Genomic DNA, 14,167 nt, shown 5'->3' on the forward strand with positions numbered 1-14,167 from the left:
TTTTTCAATCCTAGTTGCATTACTGTGTTGAAGTCATACTGTAAGATAGAGGAAATATCAATGTGCACTTTCAGGTAAAATAAAGGTAGGAGCTAATGCACAATGTCAAAAGCACAGTGTCCACACGCTGGTGCTCCATGTATGTTCGTCTAACGGCAAAAATACCAACAAAACGCTCTCTACGCATGCATATATGTAAAGACATCAGCATACATGAATACACAAACACGTTTGTAGAACATGTATGTCTGTACATTAATATATGCTAAGAAGAAACAAAGTTAAACATATGAAGAAACGGATAAAAACTGTTCGTAATGACATTTTCCAATCAGACCACCCATATAGAACGATGAGTGCAGTCCTGTGCAATAAAGGTTTAAACTAATGATGTGATGATAATGGGTGTGATGTTATTATAGCCTTCTAAGAAGCAGCACGAGTATGGCGCCCTTGTTACCATATTAAACTGAACAGGATTCAAAGTGCCCGCTAACCCAAAGGACTATTCAGACCCTAATTCTCATCTTTCAAAAAGCATGTAAATTTGACCTGCCAGTACACTGACTCGTTAGGTTTACCATAAGAGCTAGATTCAAGATCAACTTATTGACTTGACCCGTGTTTGGCGTATTATCGCTGGCACCCCGTCAGTTTAATTTTACTGGAATCTGAAGTTTCTACAATGAAGTAGCACGAACAAATTACATGGGCATGAAATTCGGTACAAATTTGCCTGAAAAGCATTGATTCCCCATAGAAACGATATATCTTGGTCCCAATCTTAACTAATAGCAATCTAGTCTATCACCTAATCATGAAATCGCTATCCTGAATTGCAGTTATTGTCAGTCAATTGGACCAATGTGATATTCCCTGACAGATTTTCTCCGCCATTAGAAGCACATGTGGCAATCTGCTTGCTGGGCGAGAAAATAATGAGCCAATATAAGCAATTATAGCTCAACGCTGTAATGAGCCAACGATTTGAAAATTACCTCCTTTTTGAGTAAAAGGGGTTCAAGATGAGCACATGAAGAGACAGCAAATGAAGAGATCCTGGTTGGCAAGGAGGGACTCCAAAATTAGGGGAGGGGTTTAGGAAGCTTCCGATTGAAGGACATGATGAGAAAAAATCGAATGTACGAAGCCATGTGAACTAATCTTTAATGCCAGGCATGTCGCAAAGCAGATGAGCATAAGGTCTGGTGTCTCTACATGATAACGTGGTTGAAAATACAGCAGTATTTTGAACGTTAATTGATAATTAGGATGGAACTTAACCCCCAAATGTACTAAAATCTACAGAGAAATTATAAAATATAACATATGTTGCATGTCCATTTAATAAAAGGCTATTTTAAAACTTGAAACCATTGTAAAATAAAAATATGCCATTATGTTTTAAAATTAAAGAAATTAAAAAAATTGTTGATATTCATATACTTTGAATCTAGCACTGCATACGTTGAATACGTATGTATATTTGAATACTTACTGAAATGTTTCACAAGAAAAGCCTAAGACATCATAAACGTTCAATGAACGAATCTGTCAAAAACCATCAAATATCGATGACATCAGATGTTCGCAAAAGGGTAAGCGTGTCGTCCTTTCGCCAATAGCAAGTGTTACAAACATATGGAAATTAATTGTAAGTTAATTGTTTACCTAAAAAAAAGAAAACACCACGGGAACATATGGTAAAAGTGAAGGCAATGTATCGGACATTACTTTTGTCACTGTTACGTCACTGTAAATAAATTTGTAATATGTCATGGGGAGAGTAAATATCATACAGCTTTCCACACCTGTTTTTATAGTGTTACTTTAACAAATACATACACTGCATATTGTTGTGAAGGTGTAATACAGGGGTATACCATAAATACACTCGCACAATTAAATGGATTACACAACAGTCTGACCAATTAAGGAAAATGTATTTCAATCGGTCAATCTGTATTTCAGTACTTAAAAAGGCCACAGGCCTGTAGTCATTTATAAATTCTTTTCTGTGACAATACTTTTTCCTAAACTCATAGCGAAATAGATGTACATTGCCAGATTCTGTAACAGTGATGTGGTAGTATCTGTTAATTGTGAAATTAATGTTCTTACTCTTGGATGCTTATAATAGTATGGTTTTTGGTAGTTCGTTCGTAGAGTCGTATGAACAGGACAGATTAGAAGGAAATGTAGTTCATCCAGCAGTATTCATATAACATAATTGGCATATTCTGTTTTCTCTTTGTATACCTACATACCTGCCAGTTTCAATAAATTATGCATTTATACTATCCTTATAGTAGGTTGGTTCAAAATACTGGATCGCAAGTGTAATAATTGAAGTTGGCACTTCTCTTATCAATAATTATGGGCAAAACAATATGGCATCAACAGCTTGTAAGTTATAGTCACCTCATTTCCAACTCTTTCGAAAACGGTGGACGTCATGATTTCATAGTTTATGGTTTTCCGTATTTGTCACAGTCATGCAGCCCCGACGTGGGTACAAGATTTGTGTATAACCTCTGAACATCCACATCATGGATAAACAACTGGCAAAAGTCAAGTCTTCAAGCTACTTCCCCACAAGACCAGAGTAACACTGAGCTGCTGTCAATTTGGAGTTTTTAATGTTTTGTCTATAAGCTGGTCACTTCTAATTTATTTACAAAAGCTGAATCCATCATATCCCAGGGTGTACAATCCGTTATATAACACTTCGTTTCGCTCAAGTGAATGACCCTCACCTCAAACTAAATCTAATTGTACCAAGTATGCTCATCAAAATATAAAAGTGTACATTATATTTTCAAACATGTATCATCACACATAACAGTATTTAAGTTTATATGCGTTTGAAGTTGTACTTGTTACAGCTTATCTGCCAGGTCTGTTAAGATGGCGCTGTACGTGTGCGGTGATGCCTGTGTTTCTTTCACAACCATTTCAATGGCGGAGCACGAACATGTTTTCAAGAAAAAAATACAGGACAGCTTACCTTTAACGAACACTTGGTATAATCAACATTTGGTACTGATATAACGCCACATGGACATAGTATAAAGGACCTGCTTTGGGGGAAGTTTTATTGTGGTTGTAAAAATGGTTTGGTCGTTGTTGCTTTAGTAACAGTAAGAAGTTGTGCCGATTACTCTGGAAGGCAGAGTCACAAGGAATACAAATATTAAAACGAAGTTCCAATGAGACATGAATAACAATCTATATTTGAGCAAATTGTAAATCATCGCGAGACTGGTGTGAATGCTTACTATTTTTTAACGCTTGTCGTAGATACATTTTTTTTATATAACCTCCTCTTGAAAATATATACTTAGGTTTGATGGAGAAAAAATCCACCTGTAGGTTTCAATTATCGTTGCCACCACTCCTCTTGTGTTCCTGCTAACCATGTTATATGTAGTAATTTAGCTCGGTGCGTGACCATTTTCGCCTATCCAGGTTATCATTAGTCCTATATGTACTCTCAGTAATCTAATGAAATCCGGAAAAAACGCATGAACAGTAGAACCTGGCTCAAGTGAATTAATCCTTAAATGCTAGTTATTGAGGCTCAAACAGATCAATTACGAAAATATATTTTTTGCCTTTTAGCAGAAAATTGCTGCATTAGATACTAATCATTATGCTTGATCGGGAAAAAATCCTGATAGAATTCCTACAATTGATATGATCCAGAGGAGCCACAAATGTTCGAAAGTGTGGTGAGAAATCCGAGCTATCCATTCTCCTTTAAAATTACTGACAAAGAAAATCCAGAGATTGTCCTTCATTACAGCCTTGATCAATGTACTTCACACTGCATTGTTTGTCTTCAATTCGGCATTTCCTAGCCTTGATCGCTGATAATCCCTGAGAGCTTTGCCTGACCCTTATCGTGCAGCACGGAGGAAGATAGATGTTACTCGGCATTATCCCGCGGATGAATGCAACAAGCTAACTTTACAGATATCCTCCGTCAATTTCAACTTGATATCATACAGTGGAAAGTTAATTTCAAAAATCGAAACGGTCCATTAATTCAGGACTTTGGAGTGTTCGAAAGAAATATTGACGAACGGTTTTGGTGTCTTTCAACTTGACTAGATGTCCTACGGCTATAGATACGGCGGTTTGTATTAGCCCGGAGCCATGCCAGGAAATTGGAACCTCTTGTCCTTTTAGACAAGCTAGAATCGTCTGGGAAAACGGTTAACACCAATTTCTACACATTGATTCACCTATAGTTATTGTTGATTCGGCGATATCGAACCGAGGCAGGTTAGGAAACGGTTATATGTTTACTGAAGGAATTGTTCCTGAACATTTATGAAATATTATGTTTCAATACTAAATGTCAGTGGTGGAGAGTCGAAAATTGGATTGATCTTTGTCCTTTGTCGTAGTATAACACTTACATGGATCTGAGCCATCAACTGTATGCTTATTGGCATGTCAAGTAATATGAATATGATCCAATGCAAAATGCAAATGGTCATAGAATGCATGTTTGACGCCTTCAAAAATGTCTTAGCACATAGTTACAGTTTGAACAAGATGGGCTTATGAGGAGAACGCAATACACACTTGACAAACGGTCTTAAAATATTTTAAAATGTCATTTTTTGTATCGTGTCTCGGGGGAGGACAATGATTCGGCAAAAGCTTTGGCTGTAATTGATCGTCTCAAGACGTCACATTAATGTTCACCGAAAACCGGCAAATGCGACAATGATCGATAGAACCTGCCCTGTCTGAGGCACAGATTGTTACATGACTGCATGGGCCATTAACAGGAGTCATATGGGCACCTGGTTTAGACGCTCTCACAGTGTATTTAGATACATCCTTTAAGAAAAACAATACATACATATGCACCTTAGTAACTACTTTATAACCTTGAAAGATATTTGTGTCTTTCTTTGTGTGTAATTTAACGCCTCTCTCTGCAGTATTCGAGCGAAATAACGGCGGTCTCCATAAAATCGAGACTGAACCAGACAATCCGGTGACTGAAATTATGAGCATTGATCTATGTTATGTTATCCAGTTCAATGTTCTTGATCCCTCAAAGGTCTGACAAGGTCTGATTCTTCAAATCTATTCACGGGTATGCCATTTGAGTGTAGATGTAGCTATGTGAGGAAATATTTATTTCAAGTACATAAATACATATCATTTAGCTGATTCGCATGCATTTATGTACAAACAAATCAATGGGTTGCCCTAGCACCATCATGTTCTTGGGGCTCCAAGGAACTCATTATAAAAACGCTTCAACGATTGTGCATCTTCAAGTCAACCCAGCCTCAAATAGAACAAGCCAAACTCGACATCAGACTTTTCTATTACTATCAACATTTGGATTGTTTGCGATTTCCACGAAACCAGTATTGTACATTCAGAATAAATGCATACACAAACAAAATCCCCATTCAAAGGATGAGAAACTTGCAAATTGGCTCATGATCATTATATGTCCCGAACCTTGTAACGACAGGTAGACCAGACGCAACTGCAACTTCTCACTGATTTCCACGATCTGATTTCACATGACATTCTAAATAGAAATCAAAAGATATCTGCAACCAAAGCCGACCTCTGTACCACGGTAATGTGATGGGATTACTAAGGAATGAATAGAGACAAACTTGGTTGCGGCAGTGGCCCTGGGAAATGATGCTAATTCCCCAAAGGATTCGTCTCTCCGACATTATTGTATTGATTACGCGTAATAACACAGACTCGGCAATTCTACACTCTGATCAGACAAGTCTGTACCTCTAACCCATCTACAGGTTCCTTTGGAGAATATATATTACCGTTAAGAATTACATTCCCACTGATATACAGAGAGAACATGAATACTAGAGAAGGGTCATGATCAATGGATTTCCAAAGTATTGCAATAGACGGGTTTTTTTACACTGAAAAGTTTGAAGAGGTTAGGCGACTTATAAGGCTGGGAAACAGAGACGTGATCCATAGCATAACGAAGCTACAGACATGTGCAATTTTATCTGTTTGGGGAGACAAGGAGTTATAGTTTTCAGTAAATCTTTAAACTACATTTGTTTTAAACATCCTGCATATCAGACATGACAAAATGTAGCTAATTCGTATATGAATTATATTGACATATTCATAGATTCTTAGTGTAATCAATAAAAGTACGTCTAGATTATTTGTCTCGAATACTGACAATCCATGATTATGTCTGTGAACTGCTTCGGAGTTAGTCCTTAGAAAACCGTGCAGAATCCGATCGATTAATTCATTTGAATACTTTATGTGACCCTGTTTAATCACCTTTGCAATTTATTGAATTATATTTTAGATCCACGTATGTTGCGACCTTTTTTTGTAACGAAAGCGGTGTTTTTGTCAAGATAAACATGATTGATTTTCGACACTAATTGATCCTCATGTCCGCCTTGGGGCACTGTAATATGGAACGTTTTCTTTCGTTTACTTTAAGCATTTCCCCCATAGATTGAGGATATTTTGTATCACTTGTTTTTCCTATCCTCGTTTCACTTCGTGTTTATATGACTGTGTGCTTCTTTTGCACAATGTTACAATATTCCAGTAACTGGTATTCTTAGTAAACTACTGATACAACATGAACACAGAATATCCACACTGACAGGTCAACTATTCAATCCGTAGCATCAATATTAACCAATTATTGCTTCTCTCTGTCATACATTATGCCAACATTGTACACATACAGTGAGTACCTATCCTGAAGCCTTCAGATATAGATCTCTATTAAAGGATCTGTGCGCCACTTGCATTAGACATGTTCATGTATTGATTATGGGAAACCAATATTTGTTTGTAATGGTACATCTGAGAGCGATAAAGAATGTAACGGGAACATATCAACATCCCCGTGACAGCTTTATGAGATAACATACACCGATAGGGTGAACGTAATGAACAGTCAGGTAGAGGGCTGTGTCATGGTTATTATGAGACAGCACAATATTGAACATTAAAGACCAGCTAACAGACATTAATATTTTACGCCTTCAAAAAGCTGTGTTGCTCCTGTTTGAGTAGGGAATGAAACAGCAAGGAATGTTTCATTATCGAAAAACTATAGTATCGAGGAGTTTTTTTTATCTAATGGACTGTTGGTCTTTGATCGAAATATAAAACAGAAAATGTTCAAACTAATACGGAAAGCACTCAAAGTTACCATATGCTATTTTGATATTTCCCGTTGATATTAAAGGCGTTAAGTTGTATTTCTTAAGGCACATGTGCGCTTCTCTTTAGGTTTTAATCATTTCTCTAACTGGAATTGTAATACCTCATTAAGACGTTATAAATACAAAAAATACGGCCATAAATACTACATTATGTGTAAAAAGAAATAAACGATTAGAAAGTCTTTTTTCTGAGTCTTGTAGAATTTTAGTATGATATAAATTAACTTGAGATGCAAGTTGGAGAAGTTCGAATATCAAGAATATCAAAGGTATATCCAGTATGGTGTTTCATGCCAGCGGCCAATGCAATTTGCAAGCCATAGTTTCGTAACATGTACGAGATTCGCTAGCCCGGATAGCCTCTATCTAGTAAGCACAGGAAGCATTGTGCGGTACGGTGCGTAACGATAGGCTTGTGTAAGAGCGTTCTAACGTCATTATGAATGTGAAGAATGTGTGTTATCAAAAGTATAAACAGAAAAGTATCTGACCTGAAAACGTACATTGTTTCTCGTACGTAATGATAATGTAAAGCCGTCTGAAAATATATTTAATGGTGTTTCTTGTTCAGTTCAGATAGGTGGTCCAGATATTCAATGTAGAGTTTCCACCCCTGGGAGTGTTTGGATCCTATGATCGGTGATTCCCCTTGGTTTCGAACATTGGAATGTGCTTCTAGGTTTATCTGCACAATACTCGTGTTAGTGGATGTCCTTGTGGTACAAAATGTCAACGACCCTCATCATTTCCAGCTAATTTAGACAGTTTTTCAGTCACATGTCACCAACATAACGGGAAATGTTGGTGACACTTAACTGAAAAACTGTCCAACACGTTTTAAGCTTGAACCTGAGGAAAATAAGCGGATGTATATATAACTTTATTCAGTAGAAAGGCCACAGGCCCATGTACAATATATATTACTATACAAAAGGTATGATGTGCACAATAACTAGAACATATTTTCATATATTCACAATAATGATGCGCTACGTCGCATAAACGCTTCCTTAATATAATTTGCATACATATATAAATAATTGCTATTTTCATTTTGAAGAAGGCGAATGAGAGAGTTTCTATCTTCACAGTCAATATTTAACATGTATCCTGTTCTTAAATCATCATATTGTGGGCAAATAAACATAAAATGAACCTCATCTTCTAAAATGTTCTTACAAAATGGACAAAATCTTAATTCTCTTGGGATATTATTTCTTCTACCTGTATTCTTCATAATATTAAATTCACCGAATCTTAAAAGTGATAAAAATCTTCTTAAATCTTTGTTATATAATGTTGACAAGTATGATTCCATATTAAACGTACCTTTGACACATGAATAGAGCTCTAAATTAGAATGTTCATTTAACATGGAAAACATACACTGGATGTTACAATCTTTAACTCGTTGAGAAAACTGTTTAATACATAAGTCAGTGTTAACATTATTTTGAAACTCCCACGCATAGCTGAAACCATAAATATAAATTAATTTCCTTACTTCAGTTACCCATGACTTGCGGTTAATATCGTCCATTCTTTTTAACAGAATATAGGTTTGTTTTGGATATCTAGTCTCTTCCAAAATGAATAATTTACACCAGTACTTAACACATCTTATTATAGAATCACAACATATATGATGACGACCGCATTCAGATAAAACAGCTGCATTTGTTGTGGTAATACCAACACCAAGAACATATTTACAGTATTTTACATAAAATCTTCCTAGAATTAGCCACTCTTGAAAAACCCATATTTCTGAGCAAGATAATAAGTTAGGCTTAATTTGCGTATCAAACATTTGAAATAAGACAGTAGGAGAAAGATTTTTCATTTTATGATGAAGCTGTTTAATTGGAAAAAGGGCTTTATTAGCTTTCTGAACGAGAGTCTGGACTGCTTTTGACCAAGATAGTCTGCTGGAAAATAACATACCCAGATACATGTAGCTGTAATAGCATGTAGTTTTCAACTTCACATGGTTAAACATCCACTTTTCGGTCTTCTTCACAATACCTCCGTTGCGAAAAACAATTATCTCTGTTTTCGTAAAATTAACCTTTAAGCCCCATTTTGTGCAAAATGTGGATAAAATATTAACCTTTCTTTGTAAACCTTTAACTGTGTCAGAAAATATACATAAATCATCAGCATAGAATAATAAAAAGAGCTCTAAAAATTCTGCTCAAACAAAAATACCTCTTTCGTCAGACGATGTAAGATCCTCTTCAAGTTGTTTTACAAACATACTAAATAATAATGGACTGAGTATACATCCTTGTCGTACACCACTCAAGGAATTGAAATATTCTGAAATGCTAGAATGTGATAGTTTTACAGCTTAAAATGATTTATTGTACATATCACGCACTATTAAAAGCATTTTACCGCGGATATTGTTTGAGAAAGAACATACCATAATAGATCTCTATTTACTCAATCAAATGCTTTATGAAAATCAACAAATACACAATAAAATCTACCCTTAGATTTGGACAAGTATTTTTGAATTAAAGCCTGTAAGGTAAACACATTATCACCAGTTGAATAGCCTGAACGGAATCCAGCTTGACATTCTGGATTTAAATTATACACATCAACAAATGCTTTCAGTCTTTCATTTAAAATATAAGTGAATATTTTTCCGCATATGTCCATCAAGGAAATACCTCTATAGTTATAAACATCATTTCTGTTCCCCTTCTTGTGAAGTGGGAAGATAATACTTTGTGACCAAGCAGAAGGAAAGTCTCCCGAGTTAAAAATACAATTAAAAAGTACATGCAAATAAGGTAGTAAAATATGACCTCCGTGTTTCCACATTTCAGGAGGTAGTCGATCAGGACCACATGCTTTGCTAAGTTTTAAAGCTGATAATGCATTTGTTATTTCATTTATGGTTATCTCTTTATTTAGAATATTATTAGAGTCGTCATCAATCAACGTAAATTCATTTTGCAACATATACTGTTTGGCAAAGGTTTTAAAATCTTCGTCTATGTTAACATCTTTAATGTTCAGAATATTTATAAAGTAAGCGACCTATTGCAACTGCTGATAGATGTAGCCTGTGTAACCGGTTCACCTAATTATGACTTAACACCCGACCAGAATGTGTTATAGTTACCATCCTGACATGATTGTAATAACTGTATGGTTGTAAACCCGTGATACAAATCACACTTCCTACGGCAAACTTCTCTGTATTTGTTTCTATAAATTCTAAATTCGGTAGGATAGTTGAAGTTCCCTGTGACATGGAATTTATCTAAGGCTGAATACTTTCTTTTCTTTAAGTCTTTACACTCATGGTCGAACCATACCTCACTTATTTCTTTAGTGACATGTTTTCTTAATAACATGTTTGCGTCTTTTCCGCTTTCTTGGACAATGTTTATAAGTTTATAAGCAGCTTCACCCGTGTGCTTATTTGATATAGCAGAAAAATCGTTCATTTCCAACAGAGATATACGTGCACTGAGAGATTCAAGAAATATATCAGAGTTTGACGGCTTCCACTTATATCTATCAATTTGGTAAACAACCCCGTCATCTTCACTAACACGATTTTCTGATCTATTGAAGTAACATAAGAAGGGAAAGTAATCTGACTCTGTGCGGGTAACCACTTCAAAATTATCAATTATTTCAAAGATTTACCTGGAACACAAAATGTAATCAACCAGACTTCCACCGTTCTGTGTATGACAAGTAAAACTACCGTCAGCATCGCCAAAGAAACAGGAAAGATTGATCAAGTCTATACCATAAGTGTTAACATCTTTGTCTCTTGACCTCCTTGGAGATCTAAAGGAATCTCTTTGGTAATTCATGTCATTCAAAACACTAATGTAAGAATCACTTTTGTCATCGTCATGTAAAATAAAATCGTCCAGTAAACCTGTTCTTGCATTCAAAGCACCTGCAAAAATTACATCAACATCACTGAATAGTGACAACAACTGTACAATGCACGACTCAATGAAATCAATCCCCTTGACATTACGAGTATCAGACTTGACTGAGGATGCATAAGGATGTACATACACGATACCAAGTAAAACATCTCTAGTGAAGCCAAATACCTTCGAGTCAAGAAGAACGTAAATGCTATCACTAAAAGAAGTATTAACGTATTTAATTCCTTTTTGCCAAATGCTTCTTATCAGTAATTTAACTCCACCTCTACTATTATAATCTCTTACATGTCGATAAAATGTAATCAGTGAACTGTTGTTCTATTGTATCGTTTGCACAGTAACTCCATACTTCTGTGAACCCGACAATGTCAAACAAAGTACAAAATTCTATGAAATTAATTTTAGAAATATTGTTTGCAAGACCATGAACATTCCATGTCAGTAATGACAAACAATGACCAGTTACAACACCTCTGACCCGGCCTACATTCTATCTGCGATCACGTTGACGCTGGTGACCTGGTTAGTGAAACTTCTTGTCGTGATATCCATGTGCACCTGACTCGTAAGACCGAGTCTTTAGCGCCATAATCTCTAAACTTAGCGATAATAGATTTGCCACTATTTATGCGATGGCATCTTTCAATATCTATCATAGAGTCGTCCATTTTTAACTTGTCTCTTATTATTTCACGAACATGGTTCTCACAGTCGTCCCATGTTTCATTTCGACTTGTTTTAGGGACGCCATGAAAGAGTAAGTTATTACGACGACTTTGATTTTCTAAATAGTCCACTTTACTCATAAGTGCCGAGAGGTCATTTCTCAAAGTTTTGTTCTCTGTTTGCAGAGAATTGCATTTAGAGGTGAGATTAGTCATATGGTCAGTGAGTGATGAGATAGACTCTGACAGACAGACAGTTTGGATGAGAGGTCTGCCTGCTGAGTATCACCTTTAGCAGAAACCCCCTTAATTTCAGCAAGAAGTCTCTCAAACTCAGAACTGTTACCAGCATCAGAAGACGTGGGTTTCAATTGTTGTGAAGCAGAAGAACTGTTACGTGTTTTTGGTCCAGGCCCAGGATTGAACTCCGCGCCCGAACGTAACAACAACACTGACATGATAGTCAACAGTTTGAAGCTTGTCGGCAGATTTCCGATGGGTGTGGGATCCTTGTAGGTGATCATGGCTTCAGATTCTGTATAACATAGCGGTTGAGTTTCTTCTTGGTCCAGACGACAGGATGCATCTGGAGCAGAAAGTGGACTTTGGGAGAACAGGTTTTTAATGTAGTGTCGTGTTGTCAGTGGCGTGGACACGGAAAAAATGTGTAAACACTGCATTTGAGGAATCTTTCCCGGATAGCTTGTATCAGCACCAGATACAGCTATAGATACGATTGCTGAACCAACGACACAGACATATGTGAGTATGGCCGTTGTTAGTGCAAGTCGGTATGCAAGGTCAGTGAATGGCGTCCAAGTTGAATCGGGATCATAAGGTAAGATTTTACCAAATCGGCCAATTCTTCTTCGCCAAGTGTCCAGAGGGATCCCTATAGTTGATTTTGTGTTCTTCTTAAGTATGTTGATGAATTTAACACATTATTTCATCATTTTGTTCTCCTGACAATTCAAACACGACCTGCTTCACCTCGCGCATGCGCACCATGTCCGGATGCAGTACAAGTGAATCCGTTTGTCTTTGACGATGCAAATTCGACTGTGGCTCTTTTCGAAAAGACCGTCTCCGTGGTCTGGCGAGGGGAAGATCTACTCTTCGATCCTCAACTACGTCTTAAATACCATAACGCTTTAAGAGGTGGTATTGTACGGTGACTGGCGCTCAACAGTTACCTATGATATAATGCTATATGATATTTCAGTGTGTATTAGTTGCAGAGATTCACACAAAAACAGACACACAAGTACAGACACACGCATACGGACACACACAACTCACATGTGCTCGCGCCAAGAGATGCACCTGGCTAAACACATCCGTTCTACTTTATATTTTGGTGTCATGCACGATTGTTGTATTTAATCCATTCCCTAAGAAAGTTCAAGTTAGGTATACTCCATTCTCACATAATGTGCCCAAATATCTGTTCTAGAAATGTGCTGTTCAATAGTTTGTTCTCGTGTTGAAGGTGACAAGACGAAAATATGTTGCAACATGTCAGAAATGAACTCATAAAAATGCTTCGAGTTTTTTTTGTAATAAAAACAATACAGAATTAAATGGAAAACTATGCAATGTAAGGGTGAGTAATTTTGACAACCGTATAAACTTATACTGGATCAAAAGAAAACGAAAAACGTGAGGAATGGTGTTCCTGTATTTAGTAGCACTTAAACTCAGCAGACAATGGCATATCGACAGCGCATTCCATTCATTACTACTACATGACGAACTCATCAAAGAGGACACTGTCCAATAATGTGCGCATTATGCACGCTTTAAGGATGAGGCCCACGCTATGCTGTGAACAAGACTCTTGGAAGTCATCAACTTCTTTGAAGAGACAAAACTTATTAACTTCAAATAATTTCCTACATGACAACTCTCTCGCAAGAGTCCTTGGCATTGAGAACAACTAAATTTTACTGGGTAACATATTTACATATTTGAATAAAACCAACGAAAATAAGTACAATTATGTATTTACTAATGCAAGTCGATTATTGGTAATTTTTTTATATAAAAATTAATGTCCATTAAACATATTTTAGTCTGAAGTAACTTCCGTGCAATCACTCCGAAGCTCATCACAAAGAGTCTCCAATACTACTGTCATCCCGTGTAGGTGCAAAACCGCTGATTTGGCGTGAAACAATGTGTAGTTTTTATTTTCAATCCGAGTTTCCAATGTCTGTTCAATATATTTCCATGATATGGGACAAACTTAAATATCTTAATACAGTGTCAATGTGAGGAGGATATACAAAACGCCATAGGTAAATACAATGTACAAACTTCATTAGCAATGAAACCATCTTGTTGAAGACCA

Source organism: Haliotis rubra, unplaced genomic scaffold, assembly GCF_003918875.1.
Source record: "Haliotis rubra isolate DU_JTF1 unplaced genomic scaffold, ASM391887v1 Scf446, whole genome shotgun sequence".
NCBI lineage: Eukaryota > Metazoa > Mollusca > Gastropoda > Lepetellida > Haliotidae > Haliotis > Haliotis rubra.